At 36.9% G+C, this 19,313-nt stretch overlaps 1 long non-coding RNA gene across 1 annotated transcript in view; it reads left to right on the top strand.

Annotated features, from left to right (window-relative positions):
- LOC139361740 (uncharacterized) overlaps window positions 1–14,182 on the top strand; it is a 39,963-nt gene extending 25,781 nt beyond the window's left edge. Inside the window, exons 3-4 of the long non-coding RNA XR_011619328.1 lie at window positions 13,718–13,878; window positions 13,961–14,182. This is a non-coding gene — a long non-coding RNA (uncharacterized lncRNA). The remainder of the gene's footprint in view (window positions 1–13,717; window positions 13,879–13,960) is intronic.
- Window positions 14,183–19,313: the final 5,131 nt, after the last annotated feature.

Here is a 19,313-nt window from a genome sequence, read left to right as displayed (position 1 = left end):
GCATATTTCTGGTCACAAAAACATCACAAAACTTCTCAATAAAGACCCAAACACTTCTAATGTTCAATATTGAAATAAATGTGAGCTATCATACACTAAAGAAAGATTAATCTTAAAAAGTAAGAAAATTATTTACTCAGTTATTCCAGCTCGGGGTCACAGGTGGCCAGAGCGTATCTCCGCAGCTCAGGGTTAAGGTGGGCACCCACCCTGGACAGAATGGCATTCCACTGTAGGATGCGCTCACACTGGGACAATTCAGACACTCAAATTCCCCAACCCTGCACATCTTTGGGGTGTGGGAGAAAGCTAGAGTACCCAGAAAAACACCATGCAGGCATGGAGAGAATGTGCAAATTGTGTGCAGTGGTCTTAGCCAGGAACTGATTTTTTCTCATCAATGTTATAACAAGAAGTCATCTTTGAGGATCCTCTGTATGTGGTTATGTTTATTTATATATTATTTATCCTGTGCCTGTTATATTTCAAACCCTGGACTATATACTTGACATATATTCTCTTGTTGGAGACTGCGGCTTTAAGTGAAATGACCTAAATGTATATGTGTGTGTATATATATATGGATATATATATATAGAGAGAGAGAGTCTTGTTACAAAAGTAATGCATATTTATTATACAAAACCCAAAACATTACAAGAAAATGTTTGAAAATTCCTCATAATCCCACTTCAAAAGACAACCATGATTTATAATTTTTCTGTTATTTTATCACACATTTCTATATTTTAATTAGATATTCATTCATGAAGTGCCTACCTATTCACAATGGCAAAGACTTGGAACCAACCCAAATGTCCATCAGTGACAGACTGGATTAAGAAAATGTGGCACACATACACCACAGAATACTATGCAGCCATAAAAAAGGATGAGTTCATGTCCTTTGTAGGGACATGGATGCAGCTGGAAACCATCATTCTCAGCAAACTATCGCAGGAACAGAAAACCAAACACCACATGTTCTCACTCATAGGTGGGAATTGAACAATGAGATCACTTGGACACAGGAAGGGGAGCATCACACACCGGGTCCTATTGTGGGGAGGGGGGAGGGGGGAGGAATAGCATTAGGGGATATACCTAATGTAAATGACGAGTTAATGGGTGCAGCACACCAACATGGCACATGTACACATATGTAACAAACCTGCACGTTGTGCACATGTACCCTAGAACATAAAGTATAATTCTAAAAATATAAATAAATAAATGAATGAAAATATTTGGAAATTCCTCATAATCCCACTTCAAAAGACAACCATCATTTATAATTTTTCTATTATTTTACCACACATTTCTATATTTTAATTATATATTCATTCATTAAGTGCCTACCATGTATCAGGTGCAATTCTAGATACAATAAAATTGCAATGCAGAAAACTGACACAAATTCCTTCTTCCATGGGACTTATATGCTAATGAAATAAATGAATACAATAATCAAATAAATAAACTATATAGCATGTTAGATGGTATTAGGTGCTACAGAGAAAAATAAAGCAGAAAAGGAGGCCTGGGCAATTACAATTTTTGATGTTTTGAAATCTGATTTTTTCCATACTTAACCTTATAATATAATCATTTCCATGTAATTCACGTAATTTAAAGTCAAATTTCATCATGTAACTAGCTATATCACAGTTTACTCAACTATTCACTTATTACTAAACATTTGCATTGATTCTAACTTTTCATTGTTTTAAATAGCCTGTAATTGCCTTTTGCTGTTTGATGTATGAATGTCTGCTCTTCCTAGTCTTTTACTAACTCAAGTACAAGGATGAAGACACCTTCAATCTTTATGTCTCAAGTGCGACCACCTATTCAATTTCCTATCTCATCTACACTTAGTGAATGCTTTATGAATGAATAAACACACAGCCTAATGATATATTACAAATTAATTATAGAATTATAAGTCTTCAGGGGACATTAAAGCAACATTGAGAGCAGTCAGCCCATTGTTCCAAATGAACCAAGGCTCACTAGAATGAGTAGAACTTGAGCATGCCATGCCTTCATAAAATTCTACAGAGATGGAAAGCTTTCGGCCTTCTAGTCATTATATCATCACTGAAGAAAGAGAAGAAATTCTATTTGAAACTACTAAGGACAATTCAAGTGGCTTATGAAAGTTCCTTAATGAGTAAATGTCCCACCTATAAAACATACGTCCTATGTTAAATTAATGAAAAGCCTACAATGGGACAGGGAGCAGTATGTGGGGAGAAGAAAGATAAAAAGATCTACAGACCTTCCTATATAGAAACCTTTTAACAGTATGCTTGATTCTCGTGTTTCAGAGATAAGTTTCCTGTATTGCTGCCTGAAAGCAATGAGGGGTACCAGATCTCTGATGAATTGCTGCGGTGTGCCAGGCACTCCAGTAGACACTAGGACATACAATGGTTTGCCATGAAGTTTAGAAACTAGAAATGAGAAAGGGAGACAAACAACCACAATGTAAACAATTAAATGACTGAAAACTATCGTAAGTGCTATCACAAAGATAAACAAGGCTCTGAGAGTTATTTAGTGGGGACAGGTGACTACTTAAAGTAAGAAGGCATTTCCAGTGAAAACACATTAGACCTGAGACCTGAAAGATAAGAAAAAAAATCAACCATACAAAGAAAAAGCAACAGGTAAGGATTGGCAGGAGGAAGAATAATGTTCCAGGTAAAGACCACAGCGTGTGCTTTGCTATGAAGAAGCCAATTTAACTTCAAAATGCTCCCCACTATCCTTTTTCATTTTCACAACCCAGGTGCTCCCATCCTGGCTTCCTGCCTCAGCCTCTCTTCAATAGCCTCTTTCTCAATTAAACTTTAACTTGCATTTCAGTGCCATAGCATACTGCTGTCTATCAAAACCATTTATTTTGATGTGCTGAGAAGAAATTAAGTCACATATTGTACAGTATTTCACACATTTTAATTTTTGTCTATAACACCAATCATACCTGCATGTGTGTGTATGCCTGCGTGTAGACCTATCTGAAAAAAAAAAACTCAGCAATATTTCCAAAGTCCATGTGTTTACGTTCAGCCAAAGAATACCCAAGTATTCAACGATCACACAAAAATGTCACCTTAATTTGTAAATGCTGATAGTTTCCAGAAAATCAAGATTCTGCCTGTTTTTAAGTTACACTGTTATTTATCTACTTGTAAAACTTGTTTTATAACAAAAAAGGCCTTTTGATATTTTCTTGATGTAGAGAAATATCCTCCCAGCTTTTTTAAATTGTTGAACTCATTCACATTTATTGAATAAGATCAATGACTTAATTATCACAAAGTGATGTGTAAAACCAACCAGCTGTGGCAAACACAAATTAAGTGAACAAACACAGTATTTGCCCATAATAAACATTCAACATTTTCCAGTCCTTGAATTATTACAGTGAAGTTTTCAACTTAATAGGAAATCTGCGAACATTTTAGGAAACAGGCATAAATTCAACAAAACAAATGTTGAATGTTGGTTCAACCTTAGTATTGCGGGAAACACTATAGAAATACTGACATTTTGTCAACGGAAGCAAAGCTTAGTGTTCACTTCATTGTGATCTTTAAGATTTCAAAAGCTCTAGGGTCCATATTTCTCTCCAGATTTCTATTACTGGAGATTGTAACCTCTAATCTCAATTTAACTTTTATCCTTTTTATTAAATATTAATTACATAGAAAGGAACAATGATAAAATATGGACATGGGGAGCCTGTAATAGAATAGAGAGCCCAGAAATAAATCCACACGTATGCGGTCAACTGATCTTTGGCAAGAGTATCAAAAATGAGGAAACAGTAGTTTCTTCAACAAGAGATGCTGGGAAAACAGGACTTCCACAGGCAAAAGAATAAAATTATATATTTATCTAACACCATACACAAAAATCAACTCAACATGAATTAAAAACTTAAACATAAGACCTGAACTATAAAACTCCTAGAAGAAACCATAAGAAAAAGCTTCATGACATTGTTTTCAGCAATATTTTCATAGATATGACACCAAAATCACAGACAACCAAAAGCAAAAATAAACAACTGTGACTATATCAAATTAAAAAGCTTCTGCACAGCAAAGGAAATAATCAACAGAGTGAAAAGGTGATCTACTGAATGAGAAAAAACATTTGTAAACAATATATCTGGTAAGAGGTTAAACTCCTAAATATATAAGGAACTCTTACAACTCAATAGCGAAAAAAAAAAATTAAAATTAAAATAAAGTACAGACTAAGGACTTTGAATAGTAGACATTTCTCCAAAGCAGACATACAGATGTCCAATAAGTCTATGAAAAAATGCCCAATGTCACTAGTCATTAGGGAAATGCAAATCAAAACCACAATGAGATACTACCTCACACATTTTAGGATGGCTATTACTTTTAAAAGAGCAAAGGACTATATGCGTTGGTGAGAACGTGGAGAAATTGGAAGTCTTGCACCCTGATGGTGGAAACTCAAAATGGTGTAGCTCCTATGGAACTTTTTGAGTATGGAGGCTCCTCAAAAAATTAAAAATAGCACCACCATATGATCCAGCAATCCCACTTCTGGGTACATATTCAAAAGAATAGAAATCAGGTTCTCGAAGAGATATCTGCACTCCCATGTTCATTGCAGCATTATTCTCAGTAGCCAAGATATCGAAACAAGCTAAGTGCCCATTGACAGATGAACAGATAGAGAAAATGTGGGGGGGGGGGGGTGTACAATGAAATATTATGCAGCTTTTTAAAAGGAAAGAAATTCTGTAATATATGACAGCATGATGAACCTGCAGAACATTACGCTAAGTAAAATAATCCAATCACATAAAGATAAATACTGCATGATTCCACTTACATAAAGTATCTAAATAGTCAAATTCAGGAGTAGAATGGTGGTTTCCAGGAGCTGAGGGAGAAAGGGAGGATTACTAATCAATGGGCATAAAGTTTCAGTTAATTAAGAGGAATGAGTTCTAAAGATCTGTTCTACAACAGTGTACCCCCATTATCAACAATATTGTAGTGTACACTTAAAATTTGGTGAGAGTAGGTATGTCAAGTGCTCTTACCACAACAAAAAAATAAATAAAATATTTATAAGGCATAAAATAACAATAAGGAAACCTACGTGTACATGAACTCATTGTGCAGTTCAAGAAATAGAGCACTTTAGGCCGGATACGGTGGCTCACACATGTAATCCCAGCATTTTGGGAGGTTGAGGTGGGCATATCACCTGAGGTCAGGAGTTTGAGACGAGCCTGGCCAACATAGTGAAACCCCGTCTCTACTAAAAATACAAAAATTAGCCGGGCATGGTGGCGGGCACCTGTAATCCCCAGCTACTCAGGAGGCTGAGGCAGGAGAATCACTAGAATTCAGTAGGCAAAGGTTGCAGTGAGCCAAGATCGTGCCACTCCACTCTGGCCTGGGAGACAGAGCAAGACTCCGTCTCAAAGAAAAAAAGAAATAGAGCACTTTAACCTTCAAAGTTCTACAATATATATAACATCAGACATATACCACCAAGTCTGAAATTAAAGTACTACCTATGAAAGAACTCAATAAATGTGACTATTTTTCTGAGCATTAGTTTACTTAATCAAATAATTTTTGTGTTTCTGGAAGTTTAATTATATAATCAGTATTAAAGCATTTTTAAAAGTGTAAAAATGACTGAGTCATTTGAAAAATTGTAGAAGAAAGGATATAGAGAATAGACTAAGAGATCATTTATGAATCTCTATGACAACTAAGATGAACAAATGACGAGAAGAGTAAATTAAAATAGGATTCATAAAAGTACCAAATGCAAATAGTCAAAAGATGGTCATTGCAGAAAGGTTTGAGCTTGAACTCCAAGCTGTAAAATGGAAAACATCTGTATCAAGAATTCAAAATTTAAACACCACAAACGCTGTTTTGGTGAAAGTGACTCACTTCACTGTGTGAGACACCAATTCTTTTACAAGAGTTGCTTACAGGAGAAAGGTCTCAGGAAAAAAACCCAGCGGACGTGTGTAGGATAACTCCAAGCCATGGTGCGTGCATCAGACAAGCACCCTGAGTCTTTTGCTACCTGTATTAGTCACAAATAGCTTTTTGTCAGTTTCTCTTCAGAATTGTATATCTTAAATATATAAATAAAGAAATAAAATGCATTCTCATTTTATAAGCATTCAAAGCCTCTAAAACAAATTGTGTTGAAACTGTGTAGCTAGTTGCTTCTTTAATGTTTCCTTTTTCTTCTAAGCTCCATAGGGGCAATGACCATAACTTGTTCATTACTGCTTCTCCAAAATATCCAGCCCAGTGGCTGGCACATGAAACGTACTCATTATATATTTGCTGACTAACTGACTACAAATAAATTCATTGGTTAGTTCAAAATGTTTTCCCTAAAAGGTAATGTATTTGATTTTTAATAATTGCCCCCTAAACTTTTCAACTTTCAAAAGAGCCTTTTCATTGTCTCTCTAGGCACACATCAATCCCATTTTTTGAAAGACTTAGGCCATGATATTACAATTAATTATTTATCTCATTTTTAAACAAAGGCATACAAATCAGTACTTCCAATTGGCTCTGGATAATTGGTGTCATCTCCATAAATTCCATAAACCAGTAAAAATTAAGAAGCCACCATGTATTGTCTAATCACCAAAGAATTTCATTTAGGCTTTTTGAAATATTGAAAATAACTCTAGAATGCCAAGCAAGCCCTTCTCTGGGCTCAATTTAAACTAATCCCTTTTGTTTACATGTCTGCTACAACCTTCAGAACTGCCCTCAATCCTATTCATACAAAAAAAATTATCTGCACATTTCACAAAAGACAATGAAATAATTATGCTGTACTGCCTTCTTCCCCAACCCCAGGGCCTCATACCGATACTGCTGCCCCCTCCAAAAATAAAAAATAATTACTGTTCCATAGTACAAGAAACATGCTACCAATTATAAGAATATGGCCTTTCTCAATGTAAAATTGTAACAAAACTTCAATGTGTAAATTCTCATGAAACAAAACTTCATTGATTTTGCCATGTTCCTACTGGCATTGAGTGATATTTTTCTCATAACGTGTTTGGCAGAGGTACTCCAGGGTATTCAACTTTTCAGAAATCTGAATTCTTCTCAGCCCTGTTAGTTTATTTACAAATGGATAAAATGAATTGCTTTTTCTAAGAAACCAGCTTGACAGAAAGACAGAGAGATAAATAAAACATGTGCTCTCTCTCTGTTTAGAAAAAAAAATTGCTTTTTAAATACATAAGTGTTAAGGTGTATATTTGCCAAGAAGAGTTCTATACTTGAATAGCAAGAGTCATTTATTTCTAGCTCTTTGTGTAGTGTGACATTTGCGAAGAAATAACTTCTTAGGTAGCAATATCTCTCTTCTACAGGTTCTTCACTTCCATGATTTGTGTTTTTCCTGGAGCTTCCCCATCACCAGAGCTTCCATTTAAAATCCTGCAAGAATTTAAGCCTCACCTATATTTCCGGAAGAGTCATAGAAGTCTCCTCCAATCTTCCCCGAGATCCACAGTACAGTGGATCTCTTAATCACATGAGCACGAACTCTGTTGTCCTTTTTTCTTTTAAATATCAATGAATTTTGTGTGCTATCCTATTGGGTATGACTACAATTTAGGCTATAATCTTTCAGGAGGCTACACGAAGATTTGTGCAATAAAAATAACTCACATCACTGATATTCTAACCCATTGATACTCAAAGAGTGGTCCAGGAACCTGCAGCATGGGCATCACTTGAAAGCTTGTTAGAAACGCAGAATTTCAGATCCCATGCCAGTCCTATTGAATCATAAACTGCATTTAAACAAGATTCCAGGTGATTTCTAGTCACATTAAATTTGAACAAGCACTGTCTTAACTGACCTTAATCCATCAGAGCCAACAGTTGAGTCTTTCAATGAATCTGCCAACCACCACTACCACTAACGTTTTCTACAAAACACATGTCCTGTTGATTGGCCATTGTTAGTAAATAATTATGCACATTCTTAAGACATGGTTTTTTTGTACTGTGGAATATTCATAATAAACTTTTTATTGGCTAGAGAGAATTAATATTGTACAGATACTTCAGAAATTAATTTTTCACAGGCTAATATTTCTTACAGCTAAATGGTATTCTAACTCGAACAGTAACATGTAAGCATATTACTTAATCTCTCTGGAGTTCATTTTCCTCACCAGCAAAATAGAAATAACGATAGATAACCTAGTGAGTTATTGTGAGGATTACATGGGATAATATAAATGGAGCCACACGGCATCTCAAGGCATCTCTTTTCTTCACACACCGGTCACTTTCTCTCCTACTGGGGATGACCCTCTTCATGCAGCCAGGGGAGAGGCAGCAGCGTCACAACTCCAGCAGTTCACAAAGCTCCTGACATCTACAGCTAAAACTATCAGAAAATAGGCCAGGCGCGGGTGGCTCACGCCTGTAATCCCAGCACTTTGGGAGGCCAAGGCGGGCGGATCACAAGGTCAGCAGATCGAGACCATCCTGGCTAACACAGTGAAACCCCGTCTCTACTAAAAATACAAAAAATTAGCCGGGCGCGGTGGCAGGCGCTTGTAGTCCCAGCTACTGGGAGGCTGACGCAGGAGAATGGCGTGAACCCGAGAGGCGGAGCTTGCAGTGAGCCGAGATCGCCCCACTGCACTCCAGCCTGGGCGACAGAGCGAGACTCCGTCTCAACAACAAAAAAAGAAAAAAAAAAAAAACTATCAGAAAATAATGTAGATTCGTCCTGAATGGGAGGCTGATACAGTGTACTGAAATCTTGGGTCACATTCCTAACCACAAAATGGGAATAAGGATAGGATTGCCATATAGTTTGAATCTGCGTCTCGACCAAATTTAATAGAGTTGTATCTCCAGTGATGGAGACGGGGCCTGAGGGGAGGTGACTGTATCCTGGGGTAGTTTCTCATGAATGGTTTAGCACCATCCCCCTGGTGCTGTTCTCACAATAGAGTTCTCACAAGATCTGTTTGTTTAAAAGTACATAGCACCCCCAACCCTTCCCTCTCTTCCTCCTGCTCTAGCCATGTGAAGTGCTGGCTTCCCTTTCCCCTTCCACCATCATAGGAAGTTTCCTGAGGCCTCCCCAGAAGCAGAAGCCACTATGCTTCCTGTACAGCCTGCAGGACCATAAGCCAATTCAATCTCTTTTCTCATAAATTAACCGTCTCAGATATTTCTTTAGAGCAATGCAAGTGCAGACTAATAAAGATTGGAAGAATGGGATTCTCATAATCCAAATTACATGACTGAAAGATGGGGTTGGATTGCTTTGCAGAAAAACAACCAGTAAGCAACATGAACCTAGCCACTTCCGAGATTCAAGTGAAAGAACTGTATGAGATATATAAATCTGGGTATTATCCAAATTTAAACGATATTTTATTGTGAGAATGGGGGAAATATCAGTGAAAATGTAGGGAGGGAAAGAAGAAGGAAAGTACTGCATGCCAACTCAAGAAAAGGCATAAACCGTTCATGGTCCCATATGGTTTAAATCTGTATTTTTTGATCTCCCAGGTTATTCTGATAATGGTCCAGGCTGGAAACCAGTTTTACAGTATATTTTCTAATAACTCTCTGGTGGAGATACTTTCCCCATATTCAAATAAACCCAAGAATGTTGGAAAAGGGACTATGTTTCTGAAAATAGCAAAAATATTTACTGGGAAACTTTAGGGGGAAAAATCATTAAGACAATTTAAAAAACACAATAAGTAGAAAAAATATGTGTTCTTATTACTAAGTTTCTTAACGAAGGAAAGATGACTGATTGCACAGATATTAGCATCCTGATTATCCTGGGTTTTTTTTTTTTGTACCAGTCATTTGAGACCAGATAATTAAACAAACACTCTCAAAAAGTACATCTATTTTTTCCAGAAGCTTGTACCAAACTTCTTACATCCTGATCGTGTCAGAAGGAATCATGGAGGGGCAGACAAAAGCTCTAAAACGGAACAGTAATTACAGTAAAAGAGCATAACTATTACTTATAATTACATGCATCTCAAGAGTTCTTTCCTTCTAGTTCTAGAAGTTTGACCCCTTCTGTGGTAGAGTAATTGTAAATACTAGGGAAGGAAGACAGATGTAAAGGTTATCTGTCAGTGGGAGGGGACGTATATTTCATAAATTTTTGTATCTTCATTAAAGGAGTCTAAAAAACACAGTGAATGTCACCTTAAGAAATAGGCGCTGAAAGTAAAAATGAATATAAATTATTTAAATGTTAAATTTCAGGGCAATACCTATAACTTCTAATGAATAATAAAGTAGCATGAAAAGCAATTTTATTCTAAATACTCTGCTAAAGTTAAAAGATATTCATAGAAAATTTTGGCAACCAGAAAGCAAATAAAAACATCCAGATAGTGTATCGGTTCTATAAGCAGAATTTTTTTTATTTTAACTTTTACCAAATGAGGAGGCCACTCCATCCAAAGATTTCTGGTCTCTCTATATTCCCCTCCCATGACAATCTCATTTTATCACAATATGCATGTAGAAATAGGTGACTTTCAAATTCAGATAGTCTTTAATTTCACATTTTCAATGACTTGCTGAATATTTATACCTAGACATTCTCAAACTCACTCTGATCAAAATGATTGCATCCTCTTCCTTGAAAACATGAACCTTCTCTTGTATTATCTTTGTCTATGCCATCACCACCTTCCTTGTTACCTGTAGACTGCAAATTTCAGACCTATCTTTGTCTCCTCCTTTTCACCTTCAGCATCCAATAATTTGCCAGGCCTTGAACTTTCACCTCCATAAAATGTTATATTTGCCCCTTTTTCCAAATTTCCTCTGCCATTTCCACATTAATTCCTTGTTATCTTGCCAAGACTACTGTTGGAGGCATCCTATGTAATACAACCCACTGAGGTAGACATTCCAGGAGGCTAGTGAAACTTAGACTTGGGGTCCAACACTTACATGGACCCCTTCCATTGGGTCCTATACCTAATGTCAAATTCATAATATTGAATCCTTTCTCTTGAAGTGTATTCACTACTTGCTTAAGCTTCAGGTCCCCCAGAGCACCAGATTAACTTTTCTAAGGCAGAAATGGCAATTCCACTCTCTGATTCAATGGCCCACCATCAACCCACCCAAGTTGACTACATAATAAATTCATTCCTCTTTGCCTGATTGTAAAGCCTTTCTTAGTCTGAGTGAAACCTTTCTTTCCACCTATGTTACCATTACTTTACTTAATGCAAGCTATTACATTAAAACAAACTGAGTTGCTACTGCACACCCATTTGCTAACCAACTCCACCACACTTATGCTTACATTTGTTTCCTCTACTGAGAGTATCCTTCCTGCCTCATCCTCACCTTTCTACCTACCATACCCCTAAGTTGATATTATACACAACAATGAGGTTCCAGGTTAAATCATCACCCCCATGAAGTTTTTTATACTGTTACCAGGTAGATACAGGCTCTCCTTTCTCTAAATTCCTATTTACTGGAAATTCTCAAATGGAATTAATACTTTCTATTTTTCAGGTGTTTACAAACTATGGCCCATATATCAAATTCAACCCACCACTTGTATATAAATTAAGTCTTATTAGTTTCTTTCTCCTAGGAAGAGATTTTTTTAAAAATTTAAAGAACACAGCCACACCCATTTGTTTACATATTGTCCTATGGCTATTTTTTGCACTACAACAGCAGAGTTGAATAGTGGCAACAGAGCCCATACGTGTGGCAAACCATAAAATATTTACTATTTGGCCCTTCACAGAAAACGATTTCCAACTTCTGTTCCAGATTATTTATGTATGCATTTTACTTCCCTTATAGGCAATAGCATAAGCTGCTCAAAGAAAAAAATGGCCTCTTTTTCATTGATATTCCCCAACAATACCTAGTCAGCTTATTGAAAAGAATCATTCCATAAATATTTGAAGAGGGGATGAATAAATCAATCCTATGTAGTTATTTAAGGATTTTTACTGCTAATTTTAAAAACTAAAGTATTTAAGTATTCAGATTTTGATCATTATCCCCATTAGTGTCAGAAACTTTGAATATTGCGCACACACATACCCATTCCACGCTACTCATCTTGTAACTTTTATCCAGAATATCTTTGTTTTTCTCTTTTTAACTTTCTAAAATTAAGCTGTTTTCTTATCAGTCAATATTTAATTAGCTGGGCTGACATTGTATCAGTTTTCATTGGCATTGTTATTTCTTGCATTCCAGGTGAAGGGATTAACCTTGAATACAAAGAGCAAGGAATAGAGATGTTAAAATGGGTGGCGAGGAACAATGAGAGGACACTGACTGATTTATGTATGAAGAAAAAAACTCAGTATAAGGGTTTATGAATGCAAAAATCCTATCTTAGAGACATGTGACCGTAGTAGACAATAAAATGTGATGCTCAGATGCCCTTTCAAGAAAGGACTGTGCCCAGCTATAAGAGGAGTAGTTAGTTAGCTGATAGTCTTGCCAACACAATGTTTACTCAAACTTTTTGACCTTTTCCAACATAATAGGTGAGAAATGGCATTTCAGTGCAGTTTCAATATGCACATTCCTTACCATGAATGAGGTTGAACATATTTTCATATGCTTATTTTTTTGTTGCAGTGATTTCATTTCTGTAATGTATCTGTCCCTGTCTTTTGACTTTTTTGTGACTGGGCTGTTAGTCTTTCCAATATTGATTTGTAGAAATTTCTTATATGTTAGGGAAATTAACCTCTTATCTACAATGTAAGTTGTAATTCATTTTCCTACTCTGTCATGGGTCTTTTGACTTTGTTTGTGGTGGCTGTGTTGTAAGGATTAATTCCAGCAGGCCTAGAATTGGCCTGAACTGTTTTGCTGAATTACCTGCATACGTTGATCTCTGGTAAAGGTATGAAATGAACTGATGAATAGTGTTGCTTTGTAAGCATGGGTTCCAAGCGAGTTTTGGAGTAATGCATATGAGCTTGTTAGCATGTTTGTTAATAATAGTGAGACACATTATCTGAACCTGGTCTCATTAAGGTCCCTACAAGAGCTCTGCCACAGGGGCTTGTTATGTGGAAATAATACTCCTAATTTACCAGCAGAGTAGAAGCAGTTCGGTCTGAGACTCCATTAGTGGATCCCTGTTTCTGAGATATTTCATACACATATTAGTGGTTCCCTATTTGAGAGCTAACATGTATCCTGGTATGACCCATCAGACAGAGTACAGTTAAGAGTTTGCAACTGGCCACTCCAGAACCCTTGCTGCCAGGCTGCCTTTAGCTGTGATATATATCTTTATTTTAATACTGTCGCTGTATCATTCTTCTACAAAGAAAAAAAAATACTATAGATTTGAAAGCATTGTCATTTGGGGTGCTGTGAGTAGTGTGTAGCAGTCAAATCCTATCTAACTGCCACTGTTGATACAGTGGCTTTTTAACATAGCTAAAATTGTCAATCTGCCTTATGACATTGAATTCATTGTGCTTTTTAAAAAATCTGGACTAATTTTTCATCTGATTGTTGATTTACTTTACCATCATTTTTAGCCTAAGATTTCTTCCTTCATTGTAGAATTTTGAGTCTCTGACTCTTTGAATGGAAGCTTTGGCTCACTTGTTCTCATTCTCTGTCTCCCCCAGTCTGTCTTTCTCTCTCTTCACTCCTTGCCATTCCAGGTTGACTGCTCCCAGACCTTCAGTCTTATATTGATAATTCAGTCTTTGCCGCAGAGTAATTTGAAGAAATACGGCAAAACCAGTTCACTCACTGAACCAATGGAAGGCTGGTTCAGTTCCTACTGGTAAGACCGAATTCTAATTCCCTGAACTCACAAACTTCTATCAGTCATAACCCACAATAACCTCTTTCTGTCTCTTTTCCAGAGCAGGGGACTTGAAGCAGTGAACCCCTTACAACCGCTATATGCATGTTCACCCAAAGCCCAGCAAATCCACATTTTGAAATCCAACTAAACCTTTGATGTTTTTCTGCCCATAGAGATGTTCCTCTATATATTGAGCCCACCTATGTCTATTATATTTAATCTATCATTTCACATGGGCAAGAAATCCTATGTGTTTATAAGTCACCCTAAAGAAAAGTATTCAAATACTGGAAGTTGTATGCTTACAAGTGAATATAAAAAGAAATAAAGATCACAAACTTGACTTCATTTCAGTGTCTAATTTACTATGTTTAGAAAGACAATTGTGTTTCAAATGTAAAATTGCCTTACAGCTTTAGAAAACTGTGACACTTGAAAATTACTGCTGTTAACAGTATTAGACATTTTTGGAATTCGAAGGAAGGGCAAACACGCAGAGGTAGGAATGGATGACTTCTTTACAGAAGCCTTCTCTAATGTAAAGCATAGAGTTGGGAAATGGTGCAGTCAAGTAAGGAGATTAGGAGTCCATTGTTAAAATGATAAATGCTTGAGGTGACAGATACCTCAAGTACCCTCATTTGATCAATAAACAGTGTACAGAAGACCTTAAAAGACCTGATGGAGCTGAAAACCATGGCACAAGAACTTCATGATGCATGCACAAGCTTCAATAGCCGATTCAAACAAGTGGAAGAAAGGGTATCAGTGATTGGAGATCAAATTAATGAAATAAAGTGAGAAGACAAGGTTAGAGAAAAAAGAGTAAAAAGAAATAAACAAAGCCTCCAAGAAATATGGGACTATGTGAAAAGACCAAATCTACATTTGATTGGTGTACCTAAAAGTGATGGGGAGAATGGAACCAAGTTGTAAAACACTCTTCAGGATATTATCCAGGAGAACTTCCCCAACCTAGCAAGGCAAGCCAAAATTCAAATGCAGTAAATACAGTGAAGACCACAAAGATACTCATTAAGAAAAGCGACCCCAAGACATGATTGTCAGATTCAACAAGGTTGAAATGAAGGAAAAAATGTTAAGGGCACCCAGAGAGAAAGGTCGGGTTACCCACAAAGGGAAGCCCGTCAGACTAACAGTGGATCTCTTGGCAGAAGCTCCACAAGCCAGAAGAGAGTGGGGGCCAGTATTCAACATTCTTAAAGAAAAGAATTTTTAACCCAGAATTTCATATCCAGCCAAACTAAGCTTCATAAGTGAAGGAGAAATAAAATCCTTTACAGACATGCAAATGCTCAGAGATTTTGTCACCACCAGGCCTGCCTTACAAGAGCTCCTGAAGGAAGCACTAAACATGGAAAGGAACAACCAGTACCAGCCACTGCAAAAACATGCCAAATTGTAAAGACCATTTAGGCTAGGAAGAAACTGCATCAATTAATGGGGAAAATAACTAGCTAATATCATAAAGACAGGACCAAATTTACACATAACTATATTAACCTTAAATGTAAATGGGCTAAATGCCCCAATTAAAAGACACAGACTGGCAAACTGGATAAACAGGCAAGACCCATCAGTGTGCTGTATTCAGGAGACCCATCTCACATGCAGAGACACACATAGGCTCAAAATAAAGGGATAAAGGAAAATCTACCAAACAAATGGAAACAAAAAAATAGCAGGAGTTGCAATCCTAGTCTCTGATAAAACAGACTTTAAACCAACAAAGATCAAAAGAGACAAAGAAGGCCATTACATAATGGTAAAGGGATCAATTCAACAAGAAGAGCGAACTATCCTAAATATATATGCACCCAATACAGGAGCACCCAGATTCATAAAGCAAGTACTTAGAGACCTGGAAAGAGACGTAGACTCCCACACAATAATAATGGGAGACTTTAAACACCCCACTGTCAATATTAGACAGATCAACTAGACAGAAAATTCACAAGGATATCAGGGACTTGAACTCAGCTCTGCACCAAGCAGACCTAATAGACATCTATAGAACTCTCCACCCCAAATCAATAAAATATACATTCTTCTCAGTACCACATCACACTTAGTCTAAAATTGACCACATAATTGGAAGTAAAGCACTCCTCAGCAAATGAAAAAGAGCAGAAATTATAACAAACTGTCTCTCAGACCACAATACAATCAAATTAGAACTCAAGATTAAGAAACCCACTCAAAACTGCACAAACACATGGAAACTGAACAACTTGCTCCTCAATGACTATTGGGTACATAACAAAATTAAGGCAGAAATAAAGAAATAAAGATGTTCTTTGAAACCAATGAGAACAAAGACACAATGTACCAGAATCTCTGGGACACATTTAAAGCAGTGTGTAGAGGGAAATTTATAGCACTAAATGCCCACAAGAGAAAGCAGGAAAGATCTAAAATCGACACCCTAACATCACAATGAAAAGAACTACAGAAGCAAAAGCAAACACATTCAAAAGCTAGCAGAAGACAAGAAATAACTAAGATCAGAGCAGAACTGAAGGAGATAAGAGACACAAAAAACCCTTCAAAAATCAATGAATCCAGGAGCTGGTTTTTTGAAAAGATCAACAAAATTGATAGACCACTAGCAAGACTAATAAAGAAGAAAAGAGAGAAGAATCAAATAGATGGAATTAAAAATTATAAAGGGGATATCATCACCGATCCCACAGAAATACAAACTACCATCAGAGAATACTATAAACACCTCTATACAAATAAACTAAACTAGAAAATCTAGAAGAAATGGATAAATTCCTGGACACATACACCCTCCCAAGACTAAACCAGGAAGAAGTTTAATCTCTGAATAGACCAATAACATGCTCTGAAATTGAAGCAGTAATTAATAGCCTTCCCACCAAAAAAAGTCCAGGATCAGATGGATTCACAGCTGAATTCTACCAGAGGTAAAAAGAGGAGCTGGTACCATTCCTTCTGAAACTATTCCAATCAATAGAAAGAGAGGGAATCCTCCCTCATTTCATGAGGCCAGCATCATCCTGATACCAAAGTCTGGCGGAAACACAACAAAAAAAGAGAATTTTAGACCAATATCCCTGATGAACATCAATGCAAAAATCCTCCATAAAATACTGGCAAACTGAATCCAGCAGCACATCAAAAAGCTTATCCACCATGATCAAGTCAGCTTCATCCCTCTGCTTCAAGGCTGGTTCAACATACACAAATCAATAAATGTAATCCATCACATAAACAGAACCATTCACAAAAACCACATGATTATCTCAACAGATGCAAAAAAGGCCTTTGACAAAATTCAACAGCCCTTCTTGCTAAAAACTCCCAATAAACTATTTATTGATGGGACGTATCTCAAAATAATAAGAGCTATTTATGACAAACCCACAGCCAATATCATATTGAATGAGCAAAAACTGGAGGCATTCCCTTTGAAAACAGGCACGAGACAGGGATGCCCTCTCTCACCACTCCTATTCAACATAGTGTTTGAAGTTCTGGCCTGGGCAATCAGGCAAGAGAAAGAAATAAATGGTATTCCAATAGGAAAAGAGGAAGTCAAATTGTCCGTGTTTGCAGATGACATGATTGCATATTTAGAAAACCCCATCATCTCAGTCCAAAATCTCCTTAAACTGATAAGCAACTTCAGTAAAGTCTCAGGATACAAAATCAATGTGCAAAAATCACAAGCATTCCTATACACCAGTAACAGACAAACAGAGAGCCAAATCATGACAGAGCTCCCATTCACAATTGCTTCAAATAGAATAAAATACCTAGGAATCCAACTTACAAGGGATGTAAAGGATCTCTTCAAGGAGAACTACAAACCACTGCTTAAGGAAATAAAAGAGGAAACAAACAAATGGAAGAACATACCATGATCATGGATAGGAAGAATCAATATCATGAAAATGGCCATACTGCGCAAGGTAATTTATAGATTCAATGCTATCTCCATCAAGGTACTAATGACTTTCTTCATCAAATTGGAAAAAACTGCTTTAAAGTTCATATGGAACCAAAACAGAGCCCGTATAGCCAAGACAATCCTAAAACAAAAAGAGTAAAGCTGGAGGCAGCACACTACCTGACTTCAAACTCTTCCACAAGGCTACAGTGACCAAAACAGCATGGTACTGATACCTAAACAGATGTATAGACCAATGGAACAGAACAGAGGCCTCGGAAATAATACCACACATCTACAACCACCTGATCTTTGACAAACCTGACAAAAACAAGAAATGGGGGAAAGATTCCCTATTTAATAAATGGTGCTGGGAAAACTGGCTAGAAAGCTGAAACTGGATCCCTTCCTTACACCTTATACAAAAATTAATTCAAGATGGATTAAAGATTTAAATGTTAGACCTAAAACCATAAAAACCTTAGAAGAAAACCTAGGCGATACCATTCAGGACATAGGCATGGGCAAGGACTTCATGACTAGAACACCAAAAGCAATGGCAGCAAAAGGCAAAATAGACAAATTGGATCTAATTAAACTAAAGAGCTTCTGCACAGCAAAAGAAACTACCATCAGAGTGAACAGGCAACCTACAGAATGGGAGAAAATTTTTGCAATCTACCCATCTGACAAAGGGCTAATATCCAAAGAACTTAAACAAATTTACAAGAAAAAATCAACCCCATCAAAAAATGGGCAAAAGATATGAACAGACATTTCTCAAAAGAAGACATTTATGCAGCCAACAGACACATGAAAAAGTGCTCTCCATCACTGGTCATCAGAGAAATGCAAATCAAAACCACATGAGATACCATCTCATGCCAGTTAGAGTGGTGATTATTAAAAAGTCAGAAAATAACAGATGCTGGAGAGGATGTAGAGAAATAGGAACGCTTTTACAATGTTGGGGGATTGTAAATTAGTTCAACCATTGTTGAAGACAGTGTGACAATTCCTCAAGGATCTAGATCTAGAAATACCATTTGACCCAGCTATCCCATTACTGAGTATATACTCAAAGGATTATAAATCATGCTACCATAAAGACACATGCACACGTATGTTTATTGCAGCACTATTCACAATAGCAAAGACTTGGAACCAACCTAAATGTCCATCAATGATATACTGGATTAAGAAAGTGTGGCACATATACACCATGGAATACTATGCAGCCATAAAAAAGGATGAGTTCATGTCCTTTGCAGGGACATGGATGAAGCTGGAAACCATCATTCTCAGCAAACTATCACAAGGACAGAAAATCAAACACTGCATGTTCTCACTCATAGGTGGGAACTGAACAATGAGATCACTTGGACACAGGGTGGGGAACATCACACATTGGGGCATGTTGTCAGATTGGGGGAGGGGGGAGGGATAGCATTAGGAGAAATACCTAATGTAAATG

This window comes from Macaca nemestrina, chromosome 2, assembly GCF_043159975.1.
Source record: "Macaca nemestrina isolate mMacNem1 chromosome 2, mMacNem.hap1, whole genome shotgun sequence".
Lineage (NCBI taxonomy): Eukaryota > Metazoa > Chordata > Mammalia > Primates > Cercopithecidae > Macaca > Macaca nemestrina.
The sequence above is the reverse complement of the archived record's forward strand: the minus strand, read 5'-3'. Positions and strand labels throughout refer to the sequence as shown.